The sequence below is a fragment of the Nomascus leucogenys genome, chromosome 20, assembly GCF_006542625.1.
Source record: "Nomascus leucogenys isolate Asia chromosome 20, Asia_NLE_v1, whole genome shotgun sequence".
NCBI classification, from domain to species: domain Eukaryota; kingdom Metazoa; phylum Chordata; class Mammalia; order Primates; family Hylobatidae; genus Nomascus; species Nomascus leucogenys.
The window spans coordinates 8,874,903-8,900,218 of NC_044400.1; the positions used below are offsets into that span (position 1 = coordinate 8,874,903).

At 36.6% G+C, this 25,316-nt stretch overlaps 1 protein-coding gene across 1 annotated transcript in view; it reads right to left on the minus strand.

The window, feature by feature from the left end:
- ARHGAP15 (Rho GTPase activating protein 15) overlaps window positions 1–25,316 on the minus strand; it is a 638,539-nt gene that overhangs the window by 586,621 nt on the left and 26,602 nt on the right. The gene's annotated exons all lie outside the window — the stretch shown is intronic.

The following is a 25,316-nucleotide window of genomic DNA, read 5'->3' on the forward strand; positions in this document are numbered from 1 at the left end:
AGAATGGAGTGAACCCAGAAGGCAGAGCTTGCAGTTAGCCAAGATCACGCCACTGCACTCCATCCAGCCTGGGCAACAGAGTGAGACTGTGTCTCAAAAAAAAAAAAAAAAATTAATAAGACTATAGCTGCATAGGCAGTGATTCCGCTGGTGGATCTGGGTGAAGTAATTTGAAAACCTTCTAAAAAGGATTTACCATTCTAGATGTCACTAAGAATATTCATGATTCATGAGAGAAGGTCAAAATATCAACATTAATGTGAATCTGGAAGAAGTGGATTCCAATCCTTATTAATGATGTTGAGGGGTTCAGGACTTCAATGCAGAATGTAACTGTAGATGTGGTAAAAATAACAGGAGAACTAGAATGAGAAGTGGAGCCTGAGGATGTAACTAAATTGCTGCAATCACATGGTAAAATTTTAACAATGAGAAGTTGCTTCTTACAGATGAGCAAAGAATGTACTTGAGATGGAATGTACCCCTAGTGAACAGGCCGTGAATGTCGTTGGAATGACAAAATTTGGAATATTCCATAAACTCAGTTGATAAAACAGCAGCAGAGTTTGAAAAGATTGCCTCCAATTTTGAAAGAAATTCTACTGTAGGTAAAATGCTGTCAAACAGCAACACATGCTACAGAGAAATCTTTCACAAAAGAAAGAGGCAACCAATGTGGTAAACTTCACTGTGGACTTATTTCAAAACATTGCCACAGCTACTTTGCCCTTCAGAAATCACCACCCTGATCAGTCAGCAGCCATCCACATCAAGGCAAGAACTTCCACAGCAAAAAGAGTATGACTCTTTGAAGGCTCAGATGATTGTTAGCATTTTTTAGCAATAATATTTCTTTAAATTAAGGTATGCATTTTTTTTTTTTTTTTGAGACAGTGTCTCACTTTATCTCCCAGGCTGGAGTGCAGTGGTGCAATCATGGCTTACTGCAACCTCCACCTTCAGGGCTCAATCTTCCCACCTCAGCCTCCCAAGTAGGTGGGACTAGAGGCATGCAAAAGCATGCCCGATTAATTTTTTTTTTATTTTTTTTGTAGAGACAGGGTCTCGCTACATGGGCAAAGTTGGTCTTGAATTCCAAGGCTCAAGTGATCCTCCTGCTTCAGTCTCCCAAAGTGTTGGGATCACAGGCATGAGCCATCACGCTTGGCTCATATTGTTTTTTATACAAAATGCTATTGCTCTCTTAATAGACTATAGAATAGTATAAACATAACTTTTATTTGCTCTGTGAAATCAAAATTTTTGTATGACTTGCTTTATTGCAATATTTGTTTATTTTGGTAGTCTGGAACCAAACCTGCAATATATCTGAAGTTTGCTTGCACAGATTTTCTTAGACACAGTTGAGCTATGTCTAGACTTTTCTTAGGACATAAGAGGAAGTTGGAGACTTATAGGCAGGATATAAGGTGGATATTTGTAGCTTTTGAATGCAAGATGACTTCTATGATATAGTGCTCTTTGTTTCATAGGCTGAGTTTCAAAGCAGAGGCAGGCAAATATAGGGACTCTTCCTAGATTTTGTTTGGTTTTGTTTAGCTTTGAGATATCAAACATTTGACACTCAGTAAATAATAGAAGCTGGATTCTGATTCATAAGGTCTAGGTTAGGTGCAGGAATCGGTATTTTTAAAAAGCCCTCTAATGATTCTTAGCCAAATTAGGTAATCACTGCACTAGAGAAGGGTGATAATTGCCAGGTACCCTGGATAATTGCATGCACCTTTGCATGGTAGCAAATGAGCATTTCTCATTCCAAATGAGCCTAAGACTTTACCTGTAGGATTTTAGTGTTGCTTTCTAAAGACTCCAAAATCATAGCCAAAGAAAATAAATTGGTGATTCCAGACTGGCGATGAAAAATGGTGCTCAAGCAATTCTATATTGCATTTCTATGTTACAATCTGCATCTAATCTAAAACAATCAAACTCAAAATGTATGAAGCATGTACTATGTATGCTCAGTAGCAGGAAATTAACACAAGATCAGAAAAATGGGCCTGACGCAGTGGCTCATGCCTATAATCCCAGTGTTATGTGAGGCTGACGTGGGAGGATTGCTTGAGGCCAGGAGTTTGACACCAGCCAGGGCAACACAGCGAGAAACATCTCTACAAAAAATAATAGTAATAAAAAATTTAAAAATTAAAAAAAGAAAAATAGCCAACATTTTGTTTGTAGGTTTATAACAATCCCAAATCAGTAAAATGCACTTAACATAATACTATTTTATTTAGTGTGAATTCTTCAATACAGACATCATGAACATTTACATGTCATTTTAGATACTATTTAGCCAATATCAATTTCTGATAAGCCTTAGATTTTAATGAGTTCTTTTTTTTTTTTTTTTTTTTGTGACAGAGTCTTGCTGTCGCCCAGGCTGGAGTGCAATGGCGCGATCTCGGCTCACTGCAGGCTCCGCCTCCTGGGGTTCACGCCATTCTCCTGCCTCAGCCTCCCAAGTAGCTGGGACTACAGGCGCCCGCCACCACGCCCGGCTAATTTTTTTTTTGTATTTTTAGTAGAGACGGGGTTTCACTGTGTTAGCCAGGATGGTTTCGATCTCTGACCTCGTGATCCGCCCGCCTCGGCCTCCCAAAGTGCTGGGATTACAGGCGTGAGCCACCGCGCCCAGCCTAATGAGTTCTTTAAAACTGATAACTTCTCAATTTTTATTGCCACCTTAGAAATAAATTAATAAGAAAAATTTCATCCTTCAATGGAGTTCATGAATGCCGAAAATTGAATACTTTTGTATTTCTCATTGAAAAAATAATAACTATAAGTTTTGAAGTTTTTTCTGAAAATAATATATAGTCTCTGCCCTCTAGAAACTTAGAGTTTTGTGGAGGACCTTGACCATTGATAGATAATTATGGTGCGGCATAATAAATCTTGTAATCCTCCTTGAAGTAGGCTGGCATCTCTTCTGTACTCAGAAAGCAGAGGCTTCATTTGCTTTGTTGGATACCACATTTCAAGTTACATACAGGTTCTCAAACATTTTTCATAGGACATTACATTCTTAAAAATTTTTTTAATTCCTTAAAGACCTTGTTAATGTGGGTTACAACTACCAACATTTAGCTTGTTAGAAACTAAATTTGAGTAATTTTAATAACACATATCAAGTAGATACAGTAAATAAATGCATTGCTTGTTAACACAAATAGCATATTTTTAATAAAATAACTATTTCCTAAAATAAAGAAAAATTCAGTGACAAGAGAGGCAATGGTTTGCGTTTTTGCAAATGTCTTTAATGTCTGGCTTAAGAGAAGACAGCAGGAAATCTCTTCACTATTGTGATACATGTCATGTAGGCTCTGGAAGGCTTCACTGTACACCCTTATAAAAATCAGAGTGAAAAAAGCAAATCATGTGTTAGAATTATTATGAAAATAGATTTGACCTCTTAGACCCCCTGAAAGGATGAGGAACCCCAAGGGATCCCCAGATCACCCTTTGAGAATCACTGATGTAGAACACTCCCTGTCAGAGAGTGTAAGTACACATACTTGAGTGAATAAACAAATGAGTATGCAATAGAAAGTGAAAGGTAGGCAGCAAAATGCAAAAGACCCTTTTCTGTTGTCAAAACTTTTAGTGGACGTTGTTTATGTTGTGTGACCTGAATGTAACCCATACTTGGTGAGAGTGACGACTATTTTTCCTAATTATGTTTCTGACGAGTACTGTCCAAATTCTAACTTTGCCTTTTAAGCCCTTATTCCCCCTCAAGCTGATGGAGAATAATTCCTTTTAATTCTACAACAGACTACTCTAAGCATGTGAACAGCCAGCTCTCATCTTACCCACTTAATGGAGAAAGACTGTCTTAACAGAGGAAAAAAAAAGGCAGTACATAAAAGAGAGGCAAAGGTGCATAGATAAAGAGCATATCTAAATTTCAGTTATGTCGCATATTTTAGTTTCCAAGTCATTCACAATACTCCTCACTGTGAGAATCTATGTTCCTTTCCCTTAGATATGGCAGGGCTGTAACTACCAAGAAAGTGACTACTTAAGACTTCCAATACTGGTACATAAAGGGTTATGCAACTTCTTTCTGGTCCTCTTGGAACACTGGCTCCTGGAACTTAGTCCCAATGCCACAAAGAAGCTGAAGGAGGCCATGGAAAGGCCCATGTGGAAGGAAATAGAGCCCCCTCCAATCTGCAACCCTCAGCCCCAGCTGAGCTTTCAGGAAACAATAGCATTAGCTTTCAATCATGTGAGAGAACTGTCTTCAACGTAAATTTTTTCAGGCCTAAGTGGAGCTGCCCCAGCCAACGAGCTGAGTCTTGCCTTGTGAATCCCACCCAAACTGCAGATTTGTAAGCTAAATACACAGTTGGGGATGGTTTATCAGTAGATCATGAATACGTGTTATAAAAGCAAATACTCTTTTTTCTTTTCTAAACTAGTTCAAATGGGGTTTCTATATTTGCAACCAAAAAAGACCTGAGCAGTACATGATTATTTTTATATAGATTGTCTTATTTACTAGTTTTTTTTACTACTTACTATTAAATGACAGAGAAGACAAAAGAAAGAAGATACATCCTCTGCTATCACGTAATAATTTAACTAGCTGCTCAAAACTCAAGCTTATTTAGGATATATAATTATTAATTTATTCATAGCATGTCTTCTGCATATGAATATCAATCCACTTTTTTAATAACATGATGCAAATAACCTAAATTAACAAAGTAGTTAGATTTATTTTCTTATTAAATACTTTTCTTGATTGTTTTTGAAAATTGCAACTGAAACTTTGAGTAAAATGTTTCATTGATATAGGTGAATAATATAAAAGTTTTCTCATATAATTACTCATTTAATATTTTCCATCAATATTAAATAATTTTTGTAAATCCTTAGAACCTTGTGACAAAAGCCTCCTGAAATATTTTGCTTAAGGGAATGAAGTCATCTCTCTTCCTCACATGACCGGTTGTTGATCTGAAGGAATCTTTGAAGATATAGTAACTCATTTGTGTTCAAGCATAACAGTGGAATGATTCCCTTGAAATTTGTCAGTCTTTAAAAAAATGGTCTCTAGACAGACATACATATTTTATTTTCAATGTATAACATACTAATTTCTTTCAAGTATTATGTATATTATGCTATTCAATTATATCACATTATTTCTTATATTACTCAAATAGACAACGTCCACTGTCTTTTCTGATTCTCTGACTTGGATTTGACTGTTTCTTTTTCCATTGAAACCACATCTGCTACTATGTTGGGTTTTCAAGATGATCATCATTAATAGCCTTAGAGATATTGGTGGTTTGCAGCAGTTAGAGAGGCCTCCCCCAAAATATTGCACCCATTTCTAAGTTCAAGGAAGCAACTTTAAAAGAGTTATAGAGGCTTCTGAAGATTACTTCAGAGAGCGTTAGTCACCCCAAGATCTGTGGCTGAGAATGAGAGTGGTGAGTATCCCCACTACTTTTCTTCACTGTGCTACGCGGATACCTGCTGCACACCCACAGAAATATTGGAGCTTCTGTTTTTCAGGCGTTTGCCTCCTCAGGGAAGAAACACCAATGGATGCAGATCATTATCACAGGGATCTCTGACAACCACAAGGCCTTAAAAGGCTATCAGGTCATTTTCCATGATAGCTTTTCTCTCTTCCAGTCTTTCCGCCCTGAATATTTGCCAATTACTTCCGCCAATTTCTTCCTGTCCCAAAACTTAGCATTTGATCTGTGATGGGCCTTAACTTACTATGCGGTTATTACATTTTCAAATTAGTCTTTGGTTAATATTTTAATAGCATCGAGCACTGCTAATACTTGTGCCCTTCCTCATTTCTTTCACTTGGTCAGACTAGAGTCTTCCCAAGACTCTCAGTTCATTGGTTTAGGAGCCCTTGAGATGCATTAAAGAGCTAATGACCCATGAAAACTCAGGCTTGCTATTTTTTAACCCTCTGTGGTTTTCTTTCTATGTGTGCACAGTCCACCACTACAGAGTGTCCATTTTCAGATTATGCATCTGCAGGTTCATTGGGAAAATTAATAGTCTACAATATAAAGTTGATTTAAAACTTGGATATAAAAAGTCTCTGTAGTGTTGTTACTTTTTTAGCAGTGGAGTGAATAACATTGATATGTCTAATTAATACCCACAGAGAATTTTTTTCCCATTTGATCAATTACAAAAATATTGTTAATATTTTTTCGGAATACACTGGGTTTGTATCAAGACTTCATTATAGAGTCATTATTCTACTTTTTCCAGGAGGAAATGTGAATATGAAAGAACCATTGAGTAGCTCCATTGTCCCTCCAGATATGGGGGAGACCATACTGATTAATCTGTACCAATTCTTTTAACAAGTAAATCAAATAGGCACTCAAAAGTGCGGCATAATTTCTATCACTTCAACAGAATTTATAACTCATCTCAGTTCTCATGAAAAGAAAATGAATAAATTGTTAAAAATCAGGTATAAAAAAATAACCTATAGGCACACAGACACTTTATATGACCTGGAAAACAAATAGAATAGGTAGGGCTAAGCATACTTGGCAAACACAACAAAAAAGGAGAAAATTTTTCTGAAAAAATAAGTTTATTTTAAGTATTTTGTATGTTTCTTTCTTTTTTAAAAAAATTAAAAGCTCAGTTAGTGTTTGCCAATTACGGATGGGAGAGATGTTGGAACACAGTGCTCTCAAAGGTGGTGATCAAAGTCTTTTCATTTAGCTTTTTGTGACTATTAAGCTGCTCATTTGGTGAAGGTGATCATTAGTGTCTTAATTTGAAACAAAAGCTTCGGGACAAGAACTTTTGGTTGAAGATCAATATGAGAGATATCATTTCAGTTACAGCTTTAATAATTGTAACTGTAGGGAGCCTGGCAGAGCTGGTATTATGAATTAATATAATATAGAATCCACCAGGTACAAATGGAGAGTACAAATAAAGGAGGATTGCTAGCAGTGACTACACTGGGAATATTTGGGTGAGAGGGAACTGTTAGATAAATGTGACGTTGACTCAAAGTGGGCTCCAGTACAGTCACCACAATCACGTCGTTCAATAAAAGAATGCATATCTGAGGGGCAAATTGGGGAGGGAATTCAACCAAGGAGAATAAAACTCAGAACGACCCCTTGAAAAGCGATTAATTTTGCACATTCCATCATCCTATAACGTTTCTTGTGGGATTTTTTTCTTTAAGTGGGTAAAATCTAACATATGGTTGACACTTTCACGTGATTTGCTGCTGAGGTACTATTGTACTCTTGAACAGAAGTTACAAACAACTTGGTCCGGAGACTGTTATCAATCTACCAAAGATATAATATGCCATTAACCTTTTCTGATTAATAGAGCTTATCATTTTATCCTGGGGCAAACTGTAAATGAAAAATAAAGTTCAAAATATCCACTCAATTTACTCAAGATAAAATTAGAGGTTTTTTTTGAGTTTTGTGGATTATCTTTATAATCTGTGTGCAGCTTATTTCTTTATATTTACCTTGGTGTTTGCCCTTTGATTCTATCTTTGAATATTTATTTTGCATGTTGAAGCCAGTTATCATTTTCCAGACATTTTCCTATTCTTTCTGATGTTGCAATGAGATATTCCCTCTCTTGAACCAGGATTGATACGTTTATGGGAGAGTTAAAAGTACAAAATAAATTTTCGGTTTTTCTTTTATAGGAGAGGAAAAAACATTTACAATATATAACAATCTCTAAAATTGATTAGTTTTTATCAAAACATACATTTAAATATATAATTATAAATACTACTTGTATAACTGTGCATATTTGTATATGATTATAAATTATATCCAAAATACTTGTACATAAAACAAACATCTCTGGTTTTTTTTTATATATATTTTTAGGTCATATATACCAATGTCTACATCTACTAGTTTTAACTCATTTTCAAATCCTTTGAAGTATTTTTGTCTTCAAAGAAACTGAATTCATAGTTACCTAAGTGTTTGTGTGTATGTATATATATATTTTTATTTGAGTCTTCTCGGGCACCCCTTCTTTCTTGAAATTCATGGATGTCAACTGACATCGTCTGGTTCACTCCCACTTTTCCAATCAGTCTTTTAACTTCTTTGTAGGCTTCCTTAAAGGTTTGAGCCCTCTTTTATTTCTACGCTTTGTCTCAATGGGATCTTGGCTATTTCTGTCGCATTAAATGCCATCTGTTGGTTGTTGACATCAAAATTATGTCTCCAAGGCATATGTATTCTCTGAGCTCCAAACTCACGTAATTGATCGTCCCTATGACACTTTCACTTCCGTGTGCCCTGAAATCTCAAGCTTCTCACAACCAAATATGACCCACTTGACATCTCACCTCACCAGATCCCTGTGATATTCGGTTCTTCCTGTCTCAGTGATTGGCACTATCATCCACCCAGTTTCTCCATCTTGACTCTCAGAAGACTCCTACTTTCTTTCTACCTACATCGAACCCCTCTGCAATTCTTTTCAGTTCTATATTGACAATGTCCTTTAATTGTTTTGTTCCATCTGTACCCACTCAACCAATCTAGCACAAGCCACCACAATTTATTGAATAGAGAATAGGATGGACAGGCTTCTTAATAGTGTCCCCATTTTCTCTCTTCCTCTCCTAACCTATGCTTTACCCAACAGAGAGACTTACGTGCTTAAAATCCTTTTGTGGCCTCTGATTGTGCATCAGATAATAAAATCTAAACTCTTTGCAGTCGACTACAAAGCCCTGTGTGATCTAAGGAATGTCCCTACTTTCACCTCACTCTTCATTCACTCTGATCTTATATTAGCCTTTATCTCTAACCAATGTTATTTTGTTTGCAGCAGCGAAGTGTCCTGATTAAAAATCACATCTCCCAGTCTTCCTGAAGCTAAACGTCAACATTTGATACCCTTTTGAACAATGAGATGTAAGTAGAGATTGCTGAATGGGCTTTCCATGGAAGCTATTTAAAAGAGAACAGGTTCATCTTGCACATGCCTTTTCCCCTTAATGCTTGTCTCCTTTCCTGCCTGGAATGTAGCTGAAATGCTAAAGATAAAGCAGCCATCTGCTGGCCATGAGAAGAGAGGCAATAGGAAAAAAACTACATTCTAAAGATGTTGAGTGGAGAAAAAGGATAAACCTGTGTCTTTGATAATGTGTTTAGCCAAGCACAGCAACTGCTCTGAGTTATTGTTATACAAACATTTAAAAAGAAAAAAAAAGAAAAAAACCCACTACGGGTTTATTTATTTAAATCACTATGTCCACTTTTCTGCTACATAGGGCCAAATGGAATCTTTAATGGTTACAAAAGGTCATGTGACCATTCCTGGACTGAATTCATTATTCTTAGGGGTGGATGGATTCCTTTCTTAGGGTTAGGTACAGCTTAAGGCAGTTTGAGAAGCATTATTCTTTATCAAATTTTTCATCAACAAGACTACTAGTATAGTTTTGCTAGACACAGGTGGAATCATCTCCAACTTTCCCAGCCTGGTTGTCGATGTAAGGGTGTAGTTAGTATACATAAAAAATTAAATCCCCAGTCTGCCTTTCTACTGGTGCTTTCCGTAACTCCAGCTCCATCTTTAGCAATATAATTGTGGTTACTATAATCTCCAGGATGCCTTATTTTACTGCCAGTCCCCCACTCTTCCTGCCGTGTTGTTTCCTGTGACTTCCAGTCTCTAAATGGATATAGAAAGAGGAGCAAAGATGAAGAGCAACAGAATTCTGGCTGTTTTAGAAAACAACACCTGTGTAGCACAGGGATGCTTGCCTAGTATTTGGTGGGTTTGCACATTATAAACTCTGAACCACAAGGCAGGCAATAGAAAAGATAAGCTGCCAATTTCAGCCTCAATGAATACAGTAGTGACATCCTGAGGTCACTCCATGTTCATGAGGTGAAGCATAGCTGAACTATTATTTTTCTTCTTTAATTCAGCTCCTTCAGCTTTATGATTATGAGGTATCTCTAGATTCTATTTTTTTGTTGTTAATTCTTGTGTTTTTGCCCTCTCTGTGTCTTTAGGCATGTTTTCTCCAGAAATGAGAATATTATTAGATGTTACTAGCCACATAATATTCTAAACCTTTTAAAGTACCTTAGGTTGAAAAAAATTAAATGCTTATTTTCGTCAAGGTTCTGTTGAGGTTAGACATGGTGTCTGACTTCACGGAGTCTTCACTGTAACAGGAGATCTATAATATGAACACATAAAATGCTGAATAATAATAATGAGGATAAATAAGTTTTTTAAATAAAGCAGAAAGAAACGCACTAAAGTTGTGCAAGGTGAACAATTACAGAATCAATCACAGGAATAACTGTTATAGGAGTTCAGATGAGAGAAAGGTCAGTCAGAGAAAGCTAGGCAGGAGGTTGAGTTTTAGTTGGCTCTCTGAAGTTGAATAGAATTTTAATAGGCATAACAGGGAATACACATCTGATTCCCACTCATTCTCTTAGCCACACTGAACATGGCAGAATGTATCCACAAATGCATGCAGCAGGGAGAGTTTCAGGGCTCAGGGTCAATAACACAGAGTGTGCCTCAGCATGTCGAAAGCTTGAGTTTTGGGTGGTATCAGGTATCTTTAAAGTCACATCTCAGTCCAATCATTTATTTGTTGGTGGTGGTGGTGTGGAATTAACCAAATCTTCTTTACAAGTGCACTGCTTCACTTAAATACAAAGTAGTCTCTCATCAAGTTATAGCACTTAGCATAATGCCAAGTACATATAGATGTCCACACATGGTAAACATTTGTATTATTGTAATGTTAGAGCTCACTGTGAATTGTAGCTGAGGATGGAAGTCAGCAGACATTGTTGCAGGAAGAATAATAAAACACAGAGGTGATTTTCCCTAAGAATCAGAAGCTAAAATCAATCAAGAACAGGTTGAATAAGAGTTCAGGGTGGTTTAAATTATAATGGTTCAGAATGTAGGTGGGTGTTGGAAGCTCATTTGCTGAAAAGTGATGGTCAAATGGCAGAGTGAGGCACACAGAGCAGCTCAAAGGTACAGAGCCAGGCCTGACAAAAGGACTTTATACAAACAGGTGGCATAATAATAGCAATTTTCTACAATTTTTATAGAATCTGCATCATGAAGATTTACTTGAGGGGATAATTTACATCTGGCTTTGACTTCCTAAAAATATTTCTAATCCTGGCTAGAGTGAAATGTTACTGGTCAGATTACTGAACCTGTATCATGCTCATAACTAACAAATAAAAGCATTACTACCTCTATGGCACTGGCCCCTGACAGTTCTGATTGAACCTGGAGGGCGCACTTCAGGGACAAATGCTTTCCATATCTACCCATGACTGACACTTTGATTTGTCATTGGCAATTCAAATCAGTGCCCTGGGTGTGTCCCAGGGGCACTAGTGTCTTTGGGAATCAGCAAAGGATAATGTTTTCCAAAGTTTCATTTATGCAAATAACCACCTGAATACACGAAATAACTATTTCCTCCTATTTCAAAAGCTTCTTCCTACCTAGGAGGCAACTCGGAAAAGTTATACTGAAAGGAGACAAGAGTTTTGCAGTTATCTGCATGACAATTCAGTTTCTTGTGGTCCTCAGGGGACATACAAATGAGGTTGGAATAGATATGCTAAAGCCAGCATCACCAACTCAAATGCCAGATAGGTAAAAACACCCCATGAAGGGGGCCTGGCTGGACTGCTTTGAACTAGGGAGAATTTGCCCTATCTAGAGGAGGCAAGAGATACTTAGCTTCAGCTAGTTATTGCCTGCTCCGTGGGGAACCAGCCCCAGATGCCAGAATTTCTGATTTTTTGAGACATGTCACAAACACAAATTTTCATGCGAAATCTCAGAAGGTCAATATGTCAGCTCAATTAAAAAACAAAAAGGAGAAAGCACTGTCTAGGCAAAATAAAATACATCTTTAGGTGGAATTCAACATGCCAGTTCCAAGTGGAGAAATTCTAAAGAGGCCCTTGGCCATGTAGCAGTATCTTCCTCATGTGAACCTGTTTCTCTTTCCATTAAGGCTTCTATTTGGTAAAGCAGATGCTCCCGAAAAAGACATTTTGGCTATGAAGAAGTGAGTGGAGACTGTGTTTGTAGAGTTCATTTTTTGTTGTTTCATTTCTTAATAGATGTTACATGTCAATGGAAAACGAAATAAAAATTCTAACAAAGTTTAAAAGTCTCCAAATCAATTAGTGAGAATGTAAAGTAAATCATGATAATTAGATGACTAGTCAAATCGAGTTGATTTAAATTTTGTATAATATTGTAAGGGCCTTGTGTGATTCTTTGTGATAAGATTTACAAGTACACTGCTTCACTTAAATACAAAGTAGCATCTCTTCAAGTTTTCAGAATGATTAAAGTTAAATCATAGATAACCCAGAATAAACAGAATATTTAAAACTTGATGACAAGAGAACACCTTTTCTACAAAAAACCATGGTTACTTTTTAGTGTTACTTGAAAGGCAGCACGATGTTTCTTAATTTACAATAATTTAAGAGACTAAAATTGAAATGAGGACCAGTCATGGTGGCCGAGGCCTGTAATCCTAGCGCTTTGGAAGGCCAAGGTGGGAGGATTGCTTGAGGCTGGGAGTTCCAGACTACCCTGAGCAATACAGCAAGACCCCGTTTCTACAAAAAAATTGAAAAATAGCCAGGATTGATGGTGTGCACCTATAGTCCTAGCTACTGGGGAGGCTGAAACAAGAGGATTGCTTGCACTTGCACCCAGGAGTTCAAGGCTGCAGTGAGCTATAAACATGCCACTGCACCACTACCCTCCAGCCCAGGCAACACAGCCAGAACCTGCCTCTAAAATAATAAATACATAAATAATTGAAATTAAGTGCAAATGAGAAAGCCCGAATAAGAAAATTCCTGTTTAGCTATGTAATATAAACTACTTGCACTATCAGTGAAATGTGATAAAGACTACACTTCTAAGTTTATGCCTTATGACTGTCATCTTCTAAGCTTTCAAATTTATGACCAACAATTGTTATTTTCTGACTTACCACATTATCTGCTCACCTCTGAACAGCCAGTGAATAGAATAGCTTTAAGAATACCAAGTGAAATGTCCTTAGGGCCAAGCAGGTAATGCAACCTGCAGGAAAACACCACAACTCCAACTGAAGGCTTTCAAATTCAAATTTTTAAAAACACCACTCCAACCAAATAAAAAGTGCCTCTGGTAATATTGGCTGGGTGAAGCCGCCACTTGATGGTAACCCCTGTTTAGACCCATCATTCTCACCCTAGAGTGTGAATAGTAGACATGAAATTGTCATTGTTTTTGATGAGGAAAAGTCTGAAACAGGCCTCTGAAGCATAGGTGAAAAAAAACAACCAGAGTTCTAGGTACATGTTGGTGATCTTGGGGAACAAGGATCTTCCAAGACTGGTTTCATCAAAGCAGTCACACAGGAGATAGGGGGCTCAGAGTTAGAAAGGGCAGCGTGAGTGGTGGCAAGCTCAGGTTAACAGTCAAAAAGTGAGAAACTATGGTCTTAAATGCATACCGAATCCAATCTGGGTTTCCGGGTCCATTCTCATAGCAAGACTGCTGTCCCATTATCCATATTTAAGAAAAATAAGGAATTGTGAGGTCTCAGTAGAACCTATTTTGTCTCCTGGTTAATGTAATCACCTTTGCTTTGATGGGGTGCACATTAGTAAAATGGCCAGCAAGTATTTTAAAGTCTACAATGGCATGATAAGAATAAAGAATAGATAAGAATAACGCTAATGATAAAAACCGCTTTGGCAGGTTATAATTAGATCATGTACAAACCACAATCAACCCCATAAATTATGGCTACTTGAAGGACAATGCTCAGTCAGACCCCAGTAGCAAAGATCAAAGTAAAATTTTTAAGTCAAGAACTTGGAAATTTTGAATGCTCTGTAGAAGTTTAAATTATGTCTGTGTTCAGTTTTCATGTTGAGACAAAAATAGTTATAGGCATCAAACATATTAACATTTTTATTCATATTCATAAAAATTATTACTTCAACATCAGTGAAAAGTTTATCATAAATTCAGAAAAGACTAAGGAAGAAGGAAAAAGAAAGAATGAGGAATTAAAGAGTCATTATAAATCTAACCAGGTAAGAATACTAGCAGCTTGACTTGTTACCAAGGAAAGTACTTCAATAGCTTGGGTGCACCAAACACAAGACATAGGAAATAGGTCAAAGTGTGCAAGGGAGTTTAAAGTAGGTTAAAATCAGGTGGAATTCTTATTATTTGAAGTTTTAAAAAATCAAACTTGTCATTTGAGATACACAACGCACAGAAATTCATCCTACAGGAGGTGAACGTCTGTTTTTTACAGGCCATTTTTAAGCATGGTGTACGGTATTTGTGGTAAAATGCAACGTAGATGACACTAATACTAGTTTGAAGAGGTGGTGGTGGCAGTGGCAATGAGGATGTCTAGGTAGCTAACAGCAGAGTCTGGGCTATTCCAGGTAAAGATTCTACCTCACTTGAATGTAACCTCCTAGAGGACAGAGAAACTTTTTGGTTTATGTCCCCAGCCTTCAAAGGAGTCTCTGACATACTGTTAGTGCCAATAAAAATGAACAAATAAATAAATAAATAGATGAAATGAATGGATGAAACGTGTTCTCCTACTTCCCACTTTGGGGACTCTTAGAGGGACACACACAGGGGCAGGATTGAGGTGTGACCACTCAGCAAGCAGGAATTATTAATGCAGAGACCTTAGGACACACCATTAGAGTACAATTTCCTAGGATCTATAACTATTAGAGGACACTAGGGTGAAAATAACAACAGCAAGATTCCCTTAAATATAGGGCTGTGTTACCCAGATTGTGTTGTGGATGAGAATAATTGGGATGTCACATGAATAACCTGTCTGAAAGTCAAAGCTAACTCATTAGCATTTTCAAGACAAGAAAGAAGACATTTTTTCTTTCTTTCTTTTTTTCTTTCTTCCTTCCTTCCTTCCTTCCTTCCATTCTTTCCTTCTTACTTTCTTTTTCTTTCCTTCTTTCTTTCTTTCTCTTTCTTTTTTTCCTTCCTTCCTTTCCTTTTCTTTCTTGACGTTAAAGGCATATAGGTTAAGGATAGTACATCCAGGAATGTAAATTTCTTTCCTGTCTATTTGATCGTGTGTTATTGGCATTAATATTGTCAATAATTCATGGTAAAAGAGGAAGTTGCCATGAAAGGTTACCCATTGTCAGCCTGTGATCAATAGGTAAGACCACAGTGTGTGATGTATTATCAAGTATCAGCCAGATTCACTTTCTCATGGCTTTAAAAACAGTGGTAGTTACACTCAGTTTGTCTAACCTGAGCTAAGCTTATTTGTTCATTAACCTTTCACTGCTGATTACAGAATATCCCTGGAATACATTTTTTTAAGTACAGAATATCAGCTCTTGCTATTTAATTCGTGTGTTCTGGCAGTGGGCCTCTAGGATTTGCCCCATGTTTTGATGTTGGCATTTATACTGGAGCAAACAAAACTGTCACTTTGTTTTCCTGTCTTCCTATATTGGGTCACTTTGTGCTACATGATATGATCTAAGACAATTCAATGCAAGGAGACACATGTCCCTTCTCATTGGAAATATGAAGACAGCAGCTTTATTTTACCCTGTGGGAAAGAAAGCAGGTTTAGTGTCCAAAAGTAGTGGAGGAAAGTTGGTATCATCACTATTCTTCCTTCACAGAGATAATGTGAGAGCATAAGGCAAGAATAGCACTGGTTTCTTCACAAAGGAATAAAAAGAGATCAGTACGTTGGTCATTTATGTTTATGGTACTGTGGAAAGGTACGTACATAAAAACAAAGCTACCATTTCTGAACATTTTCAAATACATTTTTAATCTAATAACATCTTGGAATCTCAGAAAAAAAGTTTATTGAAATCACCTCGTAAGGGACACATAAAAAAGAATAATGATTAGTCATTTGGCTTCTTTGTTTGATTTAGGAAGTAAAAGCATGATTTATTTCCTTTTGATTTTCAGGGTTTCTGTCTGACATCTAAAACATTTTGATACTTACATATTTATACTTAATTTTGTTTTATAGTTTCCAAAAATTTCACTAAAATAGTGATATATAAAATAATTTGGACATAAACTGATAACATGTCCGTGTCAGCCAGTGTAATTTTTGTTATCAATGGTTTTTGCATATGGAAAACGGCACCAGATATAATGGTGACTATAGTGCTTACTGGAAGCAACATGCTGCTTTTTCTCCAGGAAAAAAGAAAACCTTGCAATGTAGTAATAATAATGATGACATGAAATGTAATAATAATAATGAGGAGGAAAGTCAAGAGGAAGAGGAGAAAAAAATCAAGTAACTGAGTTTCCTCTGGGTTTTTTCATTTTTCCCCAAACATTCTGTCCTTTTTCTTTGGGCATGTGATTTATCTTTAACTTTAGCACATCCATAAATCTGCCTGGCATATGACAACTATATGTCCTATTACAAATCAAATTCCATATCTCTTCCCCCAATAAACTTATTGTCAGTGCATTGGAAGTGAATAGGAATCATAAAAATCCATCACCTCAAAGGAGAAGCATGTGAGATTGCATGTAGGGAAGATGGCATCATTTCCGTGAGAGTGCCACATTGCTGTACATTTGCTAATTAGTTGTAACATGCAGTAATGTAAAAAAAAAGTCTTTGCCTTACATGTTATTGTTTGGAGATGGTTCTGCTTATCAGTTTTTAATATGCTCTTTGAAAACTGACACGTACTTTACCCACATCTCTTTAGGAACACAGGGATTCAAAGGCTGGATAAAATACTTTAATGCTTCCCAACACAAACCTGAGAGGATAATTAAACAGATGGTAACAATAAACCGAATCTGAACACATCAGGGACTGAAGTCCCTTATTAAAAGCCTTGCACACTGAAGGCAGCGGAAAGAAAAAGAATGAAACAAAAAACAAAACTCTGCGGAAGTGTATTAGCAGACAACACCTTTATGTCTGCCTTGACCGCCGAAGCAGAGGCTAATCAACCGTTTAGGGATGGGTTTCCTACCACCTAGGAGAGGCCACGCAAGAGGTCTCCTGCACTCTCTGAGGAGCACAAAGGCAAAGTAATTGTGTGATTCTCAAGGAATGCAACTGTTCCTTAGGCTTGCCTTCGAAGGTGTCATTTTTAGACACACAAATTTTATAGCTATAAACACACCGCCGCCCCCACTTATATCGCCTCCTCCAAATAGCAAATCTTTCTAAGCCAGAGGACTTGTGCTTTTCTTCTGCCAAAGGGCAAAAACTAGGTACTATAGATTTCTGTGATGACACAGATATTCTGAATATTTTCTGCCACATTCTTGGCAATAGAATGATCTCCTATTTATTCTATCCTTGAAACATATTGGAAGTCTACTTGTTTCCCTGATCTTACTGTCAGTTTGTCCTGAGTTATATTTACAGAAGAAGAACCTTGAGGCAATCTTGATATTTCAGCTTGTAAATATCTATGTTATTATTTTTTCCTGGAATATAAAAATAGGTCCAAATATATATTATATACAAACATATCTCTCCATATATTTATATGTATCTGTATATAGATATGTATATATTCTATATATCTATATAAAGAAATGTGTGTGTATATATATGTATGCTACATGTACACATACATAGAATCTACTGTATACAAGAAAGAGTCTAGTTATTGTGGAGGCCTGCAAAAATGTTATTGTGCCATCACACAAGCAAAGATGCTACCGTGCCATTACATAAGGCACTTACAACCTGGGGGATAATTGAGTCAGTGTTTGCTCTTCTGTTTCTCAACCTGCTTCAGTTCTCTGCTTCACTTGCCAAGATTTTAAAGTGCCATTTATCAGAAACATTCAGCATCAGTACAGCCATGATTTAGCTTAACTAAGTGCTAGCAAGCAAAGGATAATATTTGACAAACTGTGTTTTAGATTAATCAAGGTTGTAATGATGATCTATTAAAATACATTTTTGAAAATTGAGGCAGATAGTAAAATGGGAAGACATACAGGCATAAATAAATGTAAATCAAATGGTAAACACCATTTTCTAGCTTGCCTTTCACCTGTTTGTGAGTGCACACTGCCATTAAACACTCTCCAGTTTTAATTTTGGGGTGTTAATATCTGGTAAATATGTAAAGAATGTTCTCATCTGCTGATACAATTGTATGTAAAGTGACACATATCACCTTGGGAGTTTGCCATAAATGAAAACTCTCTTAATAATATTGACTATGGTTCCAAAGTTATTTTAAGAGTGAAGAGTATTATAAGAATTAAATAAGAGACGCTGCAAATAATTTAGTGGAAAAGCATAGTTGCTGGCACGCAGCGTATTAGGTAACCTCTTTTAATTAGAATGTACACTTTTAGATTACTGATTATGAACATCAGGGGACCCGAGATTTTGATTCATCAGTAATTCTCCTTTATGTCTACACTAAGATGTAAAAATGAGACCTCTGGCTCTAACTGCGTATTTCAGTCTTTGCATGCTGTTGCAGAAGCTGTGTTACCTGTAATCTCCAGTACTGCTCTGCCCCCTTGTGCTGCTGAAGTGAACTCGACAGAGGAACAGTGTGCCTTCGTCTTTGTACATGAACTACAGAAAAACCCCACTGTCACTTCTCACTTTTCTGGTAAGTTCAAGGTCAGTGTCTAGCTATTTTCAGCTCATCTCTTCTTGATCCATGCAGAGAAATGACAAGGTAACGTGATTCGGGGTCAGCTGTATTACAGGAACCGTTACATAAACGGAGAAAGTGAAAATCAATCCTAGCTGACAGTGACTTCGGGATAATCAGCGCTCACTGGATGCCTCTGTCAGTTCGCCTGCATCAAACACCGTGTGACTTCTGTCACATCTTTTTAATAAAACTATATTCTCACTTTCAGCAACCTAAATACATGTTCCACTGGAACTGAATTTTTTAGACTATTTTAGCCCTCTAGATTTGTAAACTATCCCAGTGTTTCCTTGAAACATCTCATGAATGATATCTGTCATTCCATGGTTTGTTATTGACCTGAGATGAAAGGTGTTACTGTGAAACATGCCACCCTTTGGGTGATCTAGGTGAGCCCTCCTACAGACGGCCGCATCTTCTGCCTTGAACTCAGCACCACAATCTCAACACCATTTCCCAAATCATCCTCAGCTCTCACTCTTCTCTCCTACTCAGTAACAGAACACTTAATCAATCATTTCCTATTGGGAGAGTAGCTTTCTTGCTCCGTTCTAGTTGTTCATTTTTGCTTTCCTCTCTACCTGTGTATTTTCCACTAGTTCATTTCCTCCTCATATAGAATTGGAAGCAGTATTTGACAAGATGTTCCATGTTAGAGGCATTCTGGCTGACAGCACCTGATCTGTCAGTCTTGAGAAGGAGCTATTTTATCCCACCAAATTTGTGGTCCCTTGAAATTGTGAGGCACGCAGTACTCAACTGAAGTACAATTTACCATAATATTAGTTGTCAGTAAATTCAAAGACCGAACTCCTAAAGCTATAAAATGGATTAGAAGCAATTTAAAAAAAAATTAACAAACTAGAGTAAGAGTATACTGTCAACAAACAAATGCTCCATCATAGGACTGTAATTTGGAATTTTAATTACCCCTCTGCTCTGTAACAAAACAATGTCTGAACTGGCAGCGATTTGAATCTCTCACAGGTCATTGAGCATTCTAGTTAATTACTCTATGAATAGCCTGTTTTTCTCCCCTCTGGAAACACGTTTCTAATGGCAGTCAAGGTCTGACAAATGTGTCATCTACATAATTAGCTAGGAAGCAACACAAAACATTAAACATGCTTTGTGCCGACAACTATCAAAACATTTCATTTGTTGTCAATTATTCATTACTTTGTAGGTTCTGAAGGGGTTGTTATTATGGAAATAAGTCCAGATGCTAACAAGGTTAGAGTTTTGGATTCAAATTAGTAATCAGAGGACTAACTTTTAAAAAAATGTATCTCATGTACATTCAGCACCATGTTCAATCGGTAGGAGATTATAAACAAATTTAGCTATGCTCAGGTTAAGATGGAAACGGTGCAGCCACATGTGTGGATGTGAGAGCCCTAGCTCTTTCTTTGAAGTATGGACTCTTCACTGTTGTCATAAACTTTCTGAACCTTTTGGCAAGTCCAATTTGTGCTTGGTAAATAGAGTTAAAGATTTTCACAGCATGAGATGGCAAAGGGTGGCATGGACAAGGAAAGAATTCTCCAGTGGCTTTTGAATCTTCTTCTCCCCTGGGGCATATTGTGTAAAAGTCAAAATTCTAGCTAACAAACTTTTTCATCTGTTCTCCAGCATGTCTGCAAAATACCTTAGAAAACCTTTGAATTTCATGCTTATTTGTTTGTTGCTGTTTCTAAAATCTTGTTTCTTTTATTATTTTAATATTGTATAGAAAGCACTGTCTTGAAAGCAGCACTCCTAATGTATATAGAAAATATTTAAAAAATCTCAACAAAATTGCCCTCTCAGTGACAAAGAAAATTGCAGTGGAAGACACATTATTGTGTAGTCATATCAGAGGCCTGGATCTTTGGAGAGTCTCACTCCACTGTCCTCCAGCTTTTCCTTATAAACCAAAATGGCTTACAAATGTCATCCACAATAGTCCAATAAAGATTAGGAACAAAACACTGTCCTTACACTGATGAGATAAGAAAGATTTAACTGAAGAATGCAGTGTATAAGAACAGTTCATAAGGCTTGTTCTTGAATCAGAAAAATAGAATTTAAATTATATTTGTGTGTGTCTAGAATTTAATTGAGATGATCAGTTTATTTTCTACATAATGTTTGGTCAGATGCCTGTACTACAGAGCTAGATAAAACGAAAAGAAAGAAAACAAATTCTATCAGGGAAATCAAGAAGACCCGTTATCTACAGGGCGTGCAAAATATGTCAGGAAATAATTCTACCCTGAGCGCTGAGAATGCCCAGTTAATAAAAAAAGATCAGCCACTCGCTACGAGAAAATAATTGTCTGTATCTATGTTTTTCAAAGCAAAAATACAGACACATCTTACACTAAATGGGACACATTAAAATAAGCTTTAATAATCTTTATGCAGAAGGAAACTAATCCATTTTCAGATCATACGATCCACAGCAATAAAAGGAAATCATCAAACTAAAAACAATTTTAGAAATGGCTGCAGACTCTCATTTAATTAACATGCAACAGATCATATATTTATGAGGAAGTCAAAATATTTAGGAATCCTATAATCCTGTAAGCCTTAATGTGGTATAAAAACAACAAATAAATGCAAAGTGTTACTGTTACACATGCCTGCCTGATCAATGGTTTTCACATATTGATCTATAAATGGAGTTGACAGTCTGTGTTGGCTGCACATTTTCCAAGCAGCGCTATTTTTGCACAAAACCAATACGGGCAATTACCTTTGTTTGAGATGCCAAGTCTTATCAATTCAATGTGATTTAGTGTCATTTTAATTAAATATCAGGATCCACTTCAGGACAATTTATACAAACAAAGCCTCAAACCTAACTATAAGCTTGATTTGAAGTAAACATGGACAAGCCCTACAATCTCATAATATTTCTTAAAAACTCTACTAAACAGAAGGTTTATATTTTTAGTAGCAATTTTTATGTCTGCCTTTTTGGCTAGCCACAACTTTGGCAAGTATCCTATAATCACAGAAGTAAGAAACAAAAGAAAATTGTTTCCTCTTTTTTTCTGATAATATATTTAAAAAGTGAACAAACAGTCTGTTAATGGAAGTAAAAGGAATCTTGTATGTTCATGTTTAAAAATGGCTCCACCTAAGTCTTTATCTGAACACCAATAAAAAAGTATTTTCCTGTTCATGATGGCCATGAATGAAGTAATGCCGTTCTGTGGGGTTTACAAGATGGAAACGGTGAATATTCATACACGTTGTTGCTTAAGACACCAGCATTAAATGCCGAAACTACTCTTGCCTGCAAATCATATGTCTGCAGTGTCCTGATTCGGGCTATTTAAACTCCTCATTAATATCTATTCTAAACTGTGTATTAGGCAGGAGCATCTCTCTTATAAATAACATCAAAGCCACATTAAACCTTTTGCAATAGCTATTTGCTGGAATGCACATTCGTCTTTTCAGCCCTTAAACAGGCACAGTTCACTTGCCCCCATCTACTGGCCCTCAGCTGTCTGATTTTCTGTTTAGCACATTCTGGTAAATAAGCTGTCTACCTTTAAGAGGTCTCACTCTGGTGCTCAGGACGGGACAACAAATCACTGAGACCAAAGACTGTTCTTTCCCCACCAAAGGGAGCTCTCCAGATCTCTCTTACAGATGGGCGATTTTCTTGCAAACCACTTCCCCCTCTCGAAACTGCCCACCCCTCCAACATTTCCCACGTCAAAAAGTAACCTCTTTGAATTTTGAAAAGGCATTGATTTTATTAACCAAATTTTAGAATGATTATTTGATGTCTAAAGGAAAGGATGCACATCACCAATAAAATACTAACGGAGGATTCATATCTATTTCACTGAGACGCTTTCCTGCAACATTTAGGTTATCAAAATTTCTAACTTAACAAGTAAATTCATCTATGTTTGCATAGCTTAGGGTTGGATAAATGTTTATATTGGCATTTCATAGTGCTCCTCGATTAAGATAACTAAGAATCAAAGCTTTTACGACATATACAGGACAATTTTGTATTGTGCTCTAAGTTAAGAGTCATATTAAAAACATTTTAATTGAACAAAATTTATGGGAGGGATTTATGAATTTGTGAGAAAACTACAGAATTGGTTTGACTCTAGAATATTTTATCATTTTTGTAATGAATTAAGTCATGATGAATGTAATATCAGATCCTTAGTCCAGTAAGTCATATTAGATTTGCATAATTGTGATACTAGTGAACAAGTAGTATGCATATGCCATATATATTAAGTAGGATGCATGACATATGTATGATCTCTAAATACTTTTGACTTTTTCTGTACAGACTACATGTATGTGCTTCTGTTACAACAAACCCTACTGCATGTGAATATGTGCACACATTTTTAGTACCCATCTCTTCCCACCTCTAAATTCAAAATCTCCCCCTTGACCTCACCCCACCACCCAACTTCTGAAAAATCAAGTTCTTAGTTTAGCTTGAGCAGATAACTTTAACAGGCTTGTTTGAATAAATATGCCAAAATACTTTACATTCTGTCAGTATCTAGTCAGAAAATTGTGCATGGAAAAAAGAGATGAAAAGAACTGAGACAGAAAGAAAATTAGTGCCATGGCAAGCTTTCAATACAGTATCTCTGAGCCAAGTTTTCTCGGTGAAATGACACATCCTCACTAAAATACCCCTTTTATATAATTATGCACTGAGCACACATAACCAAAAGTAACTTTTATTTTTGTTCCTTATCGAGGAATACATATTGCCCAGGCTAAGAATGCGGAAACAAAAGCTGGGATAATTATAGCTAATTTAACTTTGGAAAACTCTTATTCTCTAGCAGTCCAGCATACAACCCCCCAAACTAAAGTTATGTAACAAGGTAATATCAACAATGAGAAACTGCATGATAAAATCCTGCCCAAAAGTGAAAAATGCTAATTTTGTCTCATTTAGCAGCTGGATACAGAAATGCTCATTAGTTTTAAGAGGGTTAATCCTTTTAACTTTTGCATATTGATATGCCAATTATGCCTAATTGTACAAGAGGCATCAGTCAAGGTAATAGTGCATAAACACATGAAAGTTATTAAGTACATCCCAACATGTAATAAAGTAGGTGTTAATTGGTAGCTGAGTTCTGCGGGCTATTGAGGTGGATAATTCATTGAGAGATGGATCACTTGTAATTTCTCTCCATAATTCCTTTTGCAGTCTCATGCTGTGATGTTTTCATGCTTGTCAAAAACAACTGCGGCATAGTGCCTTTTGTTAAACACAGCCAATAAAATATGTTAGGCATCATTAAATATACTTAACTTTTAAACTTTTTCAAAGGTACAGTTCTTACCGATAATACATTATAGAGATTCCAATAATTTACTCTAACCACTGTTTCAAGTTCATAGTTGATGAACATTTTAGCTGGTTTAAAAGCAAAGTCAGGCTGGCAGTGTTGTACCTCCCAGGAGAAATACTTTTAAATGAGAAAGTAAATAAAGGAAAATGCATATCTCATTAGTTACTTTATCTAAGGATGTAGCTTTCACTCACCAAATATAATCACTGGCTTCCTCATGCTAAATTTGTCTACAACACCTGAGGAAAGAATGATTAAAATCACATATTTCTCAAACTCCTGAGATTGCTGTGGGTTAATTTTTTGAGTGAAAAATGGGGAATAAATACAATCGGTAACATGCTACTCAGCAAGTTTATCTCATTTAATAACTCAGTTAGGAAGCTGAATATTTCATAGGCCCCTATGATATTAACAGAACACTCAATTAATAGCTCACATGTTTCTGCAGGGTGACTGGAACTCAGCCTGTCCCCAGCTAACCTATTTCTCCTCGCTCTTGCTCTCACTGTGAGAAACAAAATAGATCTGGGGTCCAAAAGAGTGGCTAACATTGCATAAATAATTTTGTAACATCCTATGGCCTCAGCTGCAAGTTACCACCATTATGGAAGAAAATTAACCAGAGGAGACTCATCGCAATCAGTGGGTTTAGTGGCTCAGGATGCGTGCAGGGCCAGCGACACAATTGGCAGTAGAGTTCATCTCTAACTATTTTATTTCAAATCTTCCTAATGACACATTATCAAGACAAAATGGCTTCCTCTCCAAACCTTAAATAGCCACAGCATTTCAATCCTTTAAGCCCACTCCAAATCAAATCATAATTTCCAGGATCGTATATTATTGGGAGATTTTAAGGAAGAGATTTTCACAATTTTTTTTAAGATTTTTTTCCTCAATTCATTCTTAGCTAATTTTAGCCTCTGGCTTTTCAAAGTGATGTACTGTATTTGGAAGTACAAACACCACATGCTAGCATAACCTCATTATTTTTATGACACTGAAGCATGATAGTAGAGGCCCTTAAAATGAGTCAAAGGTGCTCTTCAGTCTAGCTCCAAATCCACTTTATCACTCTGGATTAAGCCCAGCTCTTCTCTCGCAACTGGGGATATTATTATGACTATAAGTATGCAAGATAAAATGCATTACAAAAACAGTTTTCTCATGCACATTAGGAAAACAAATAAAACAA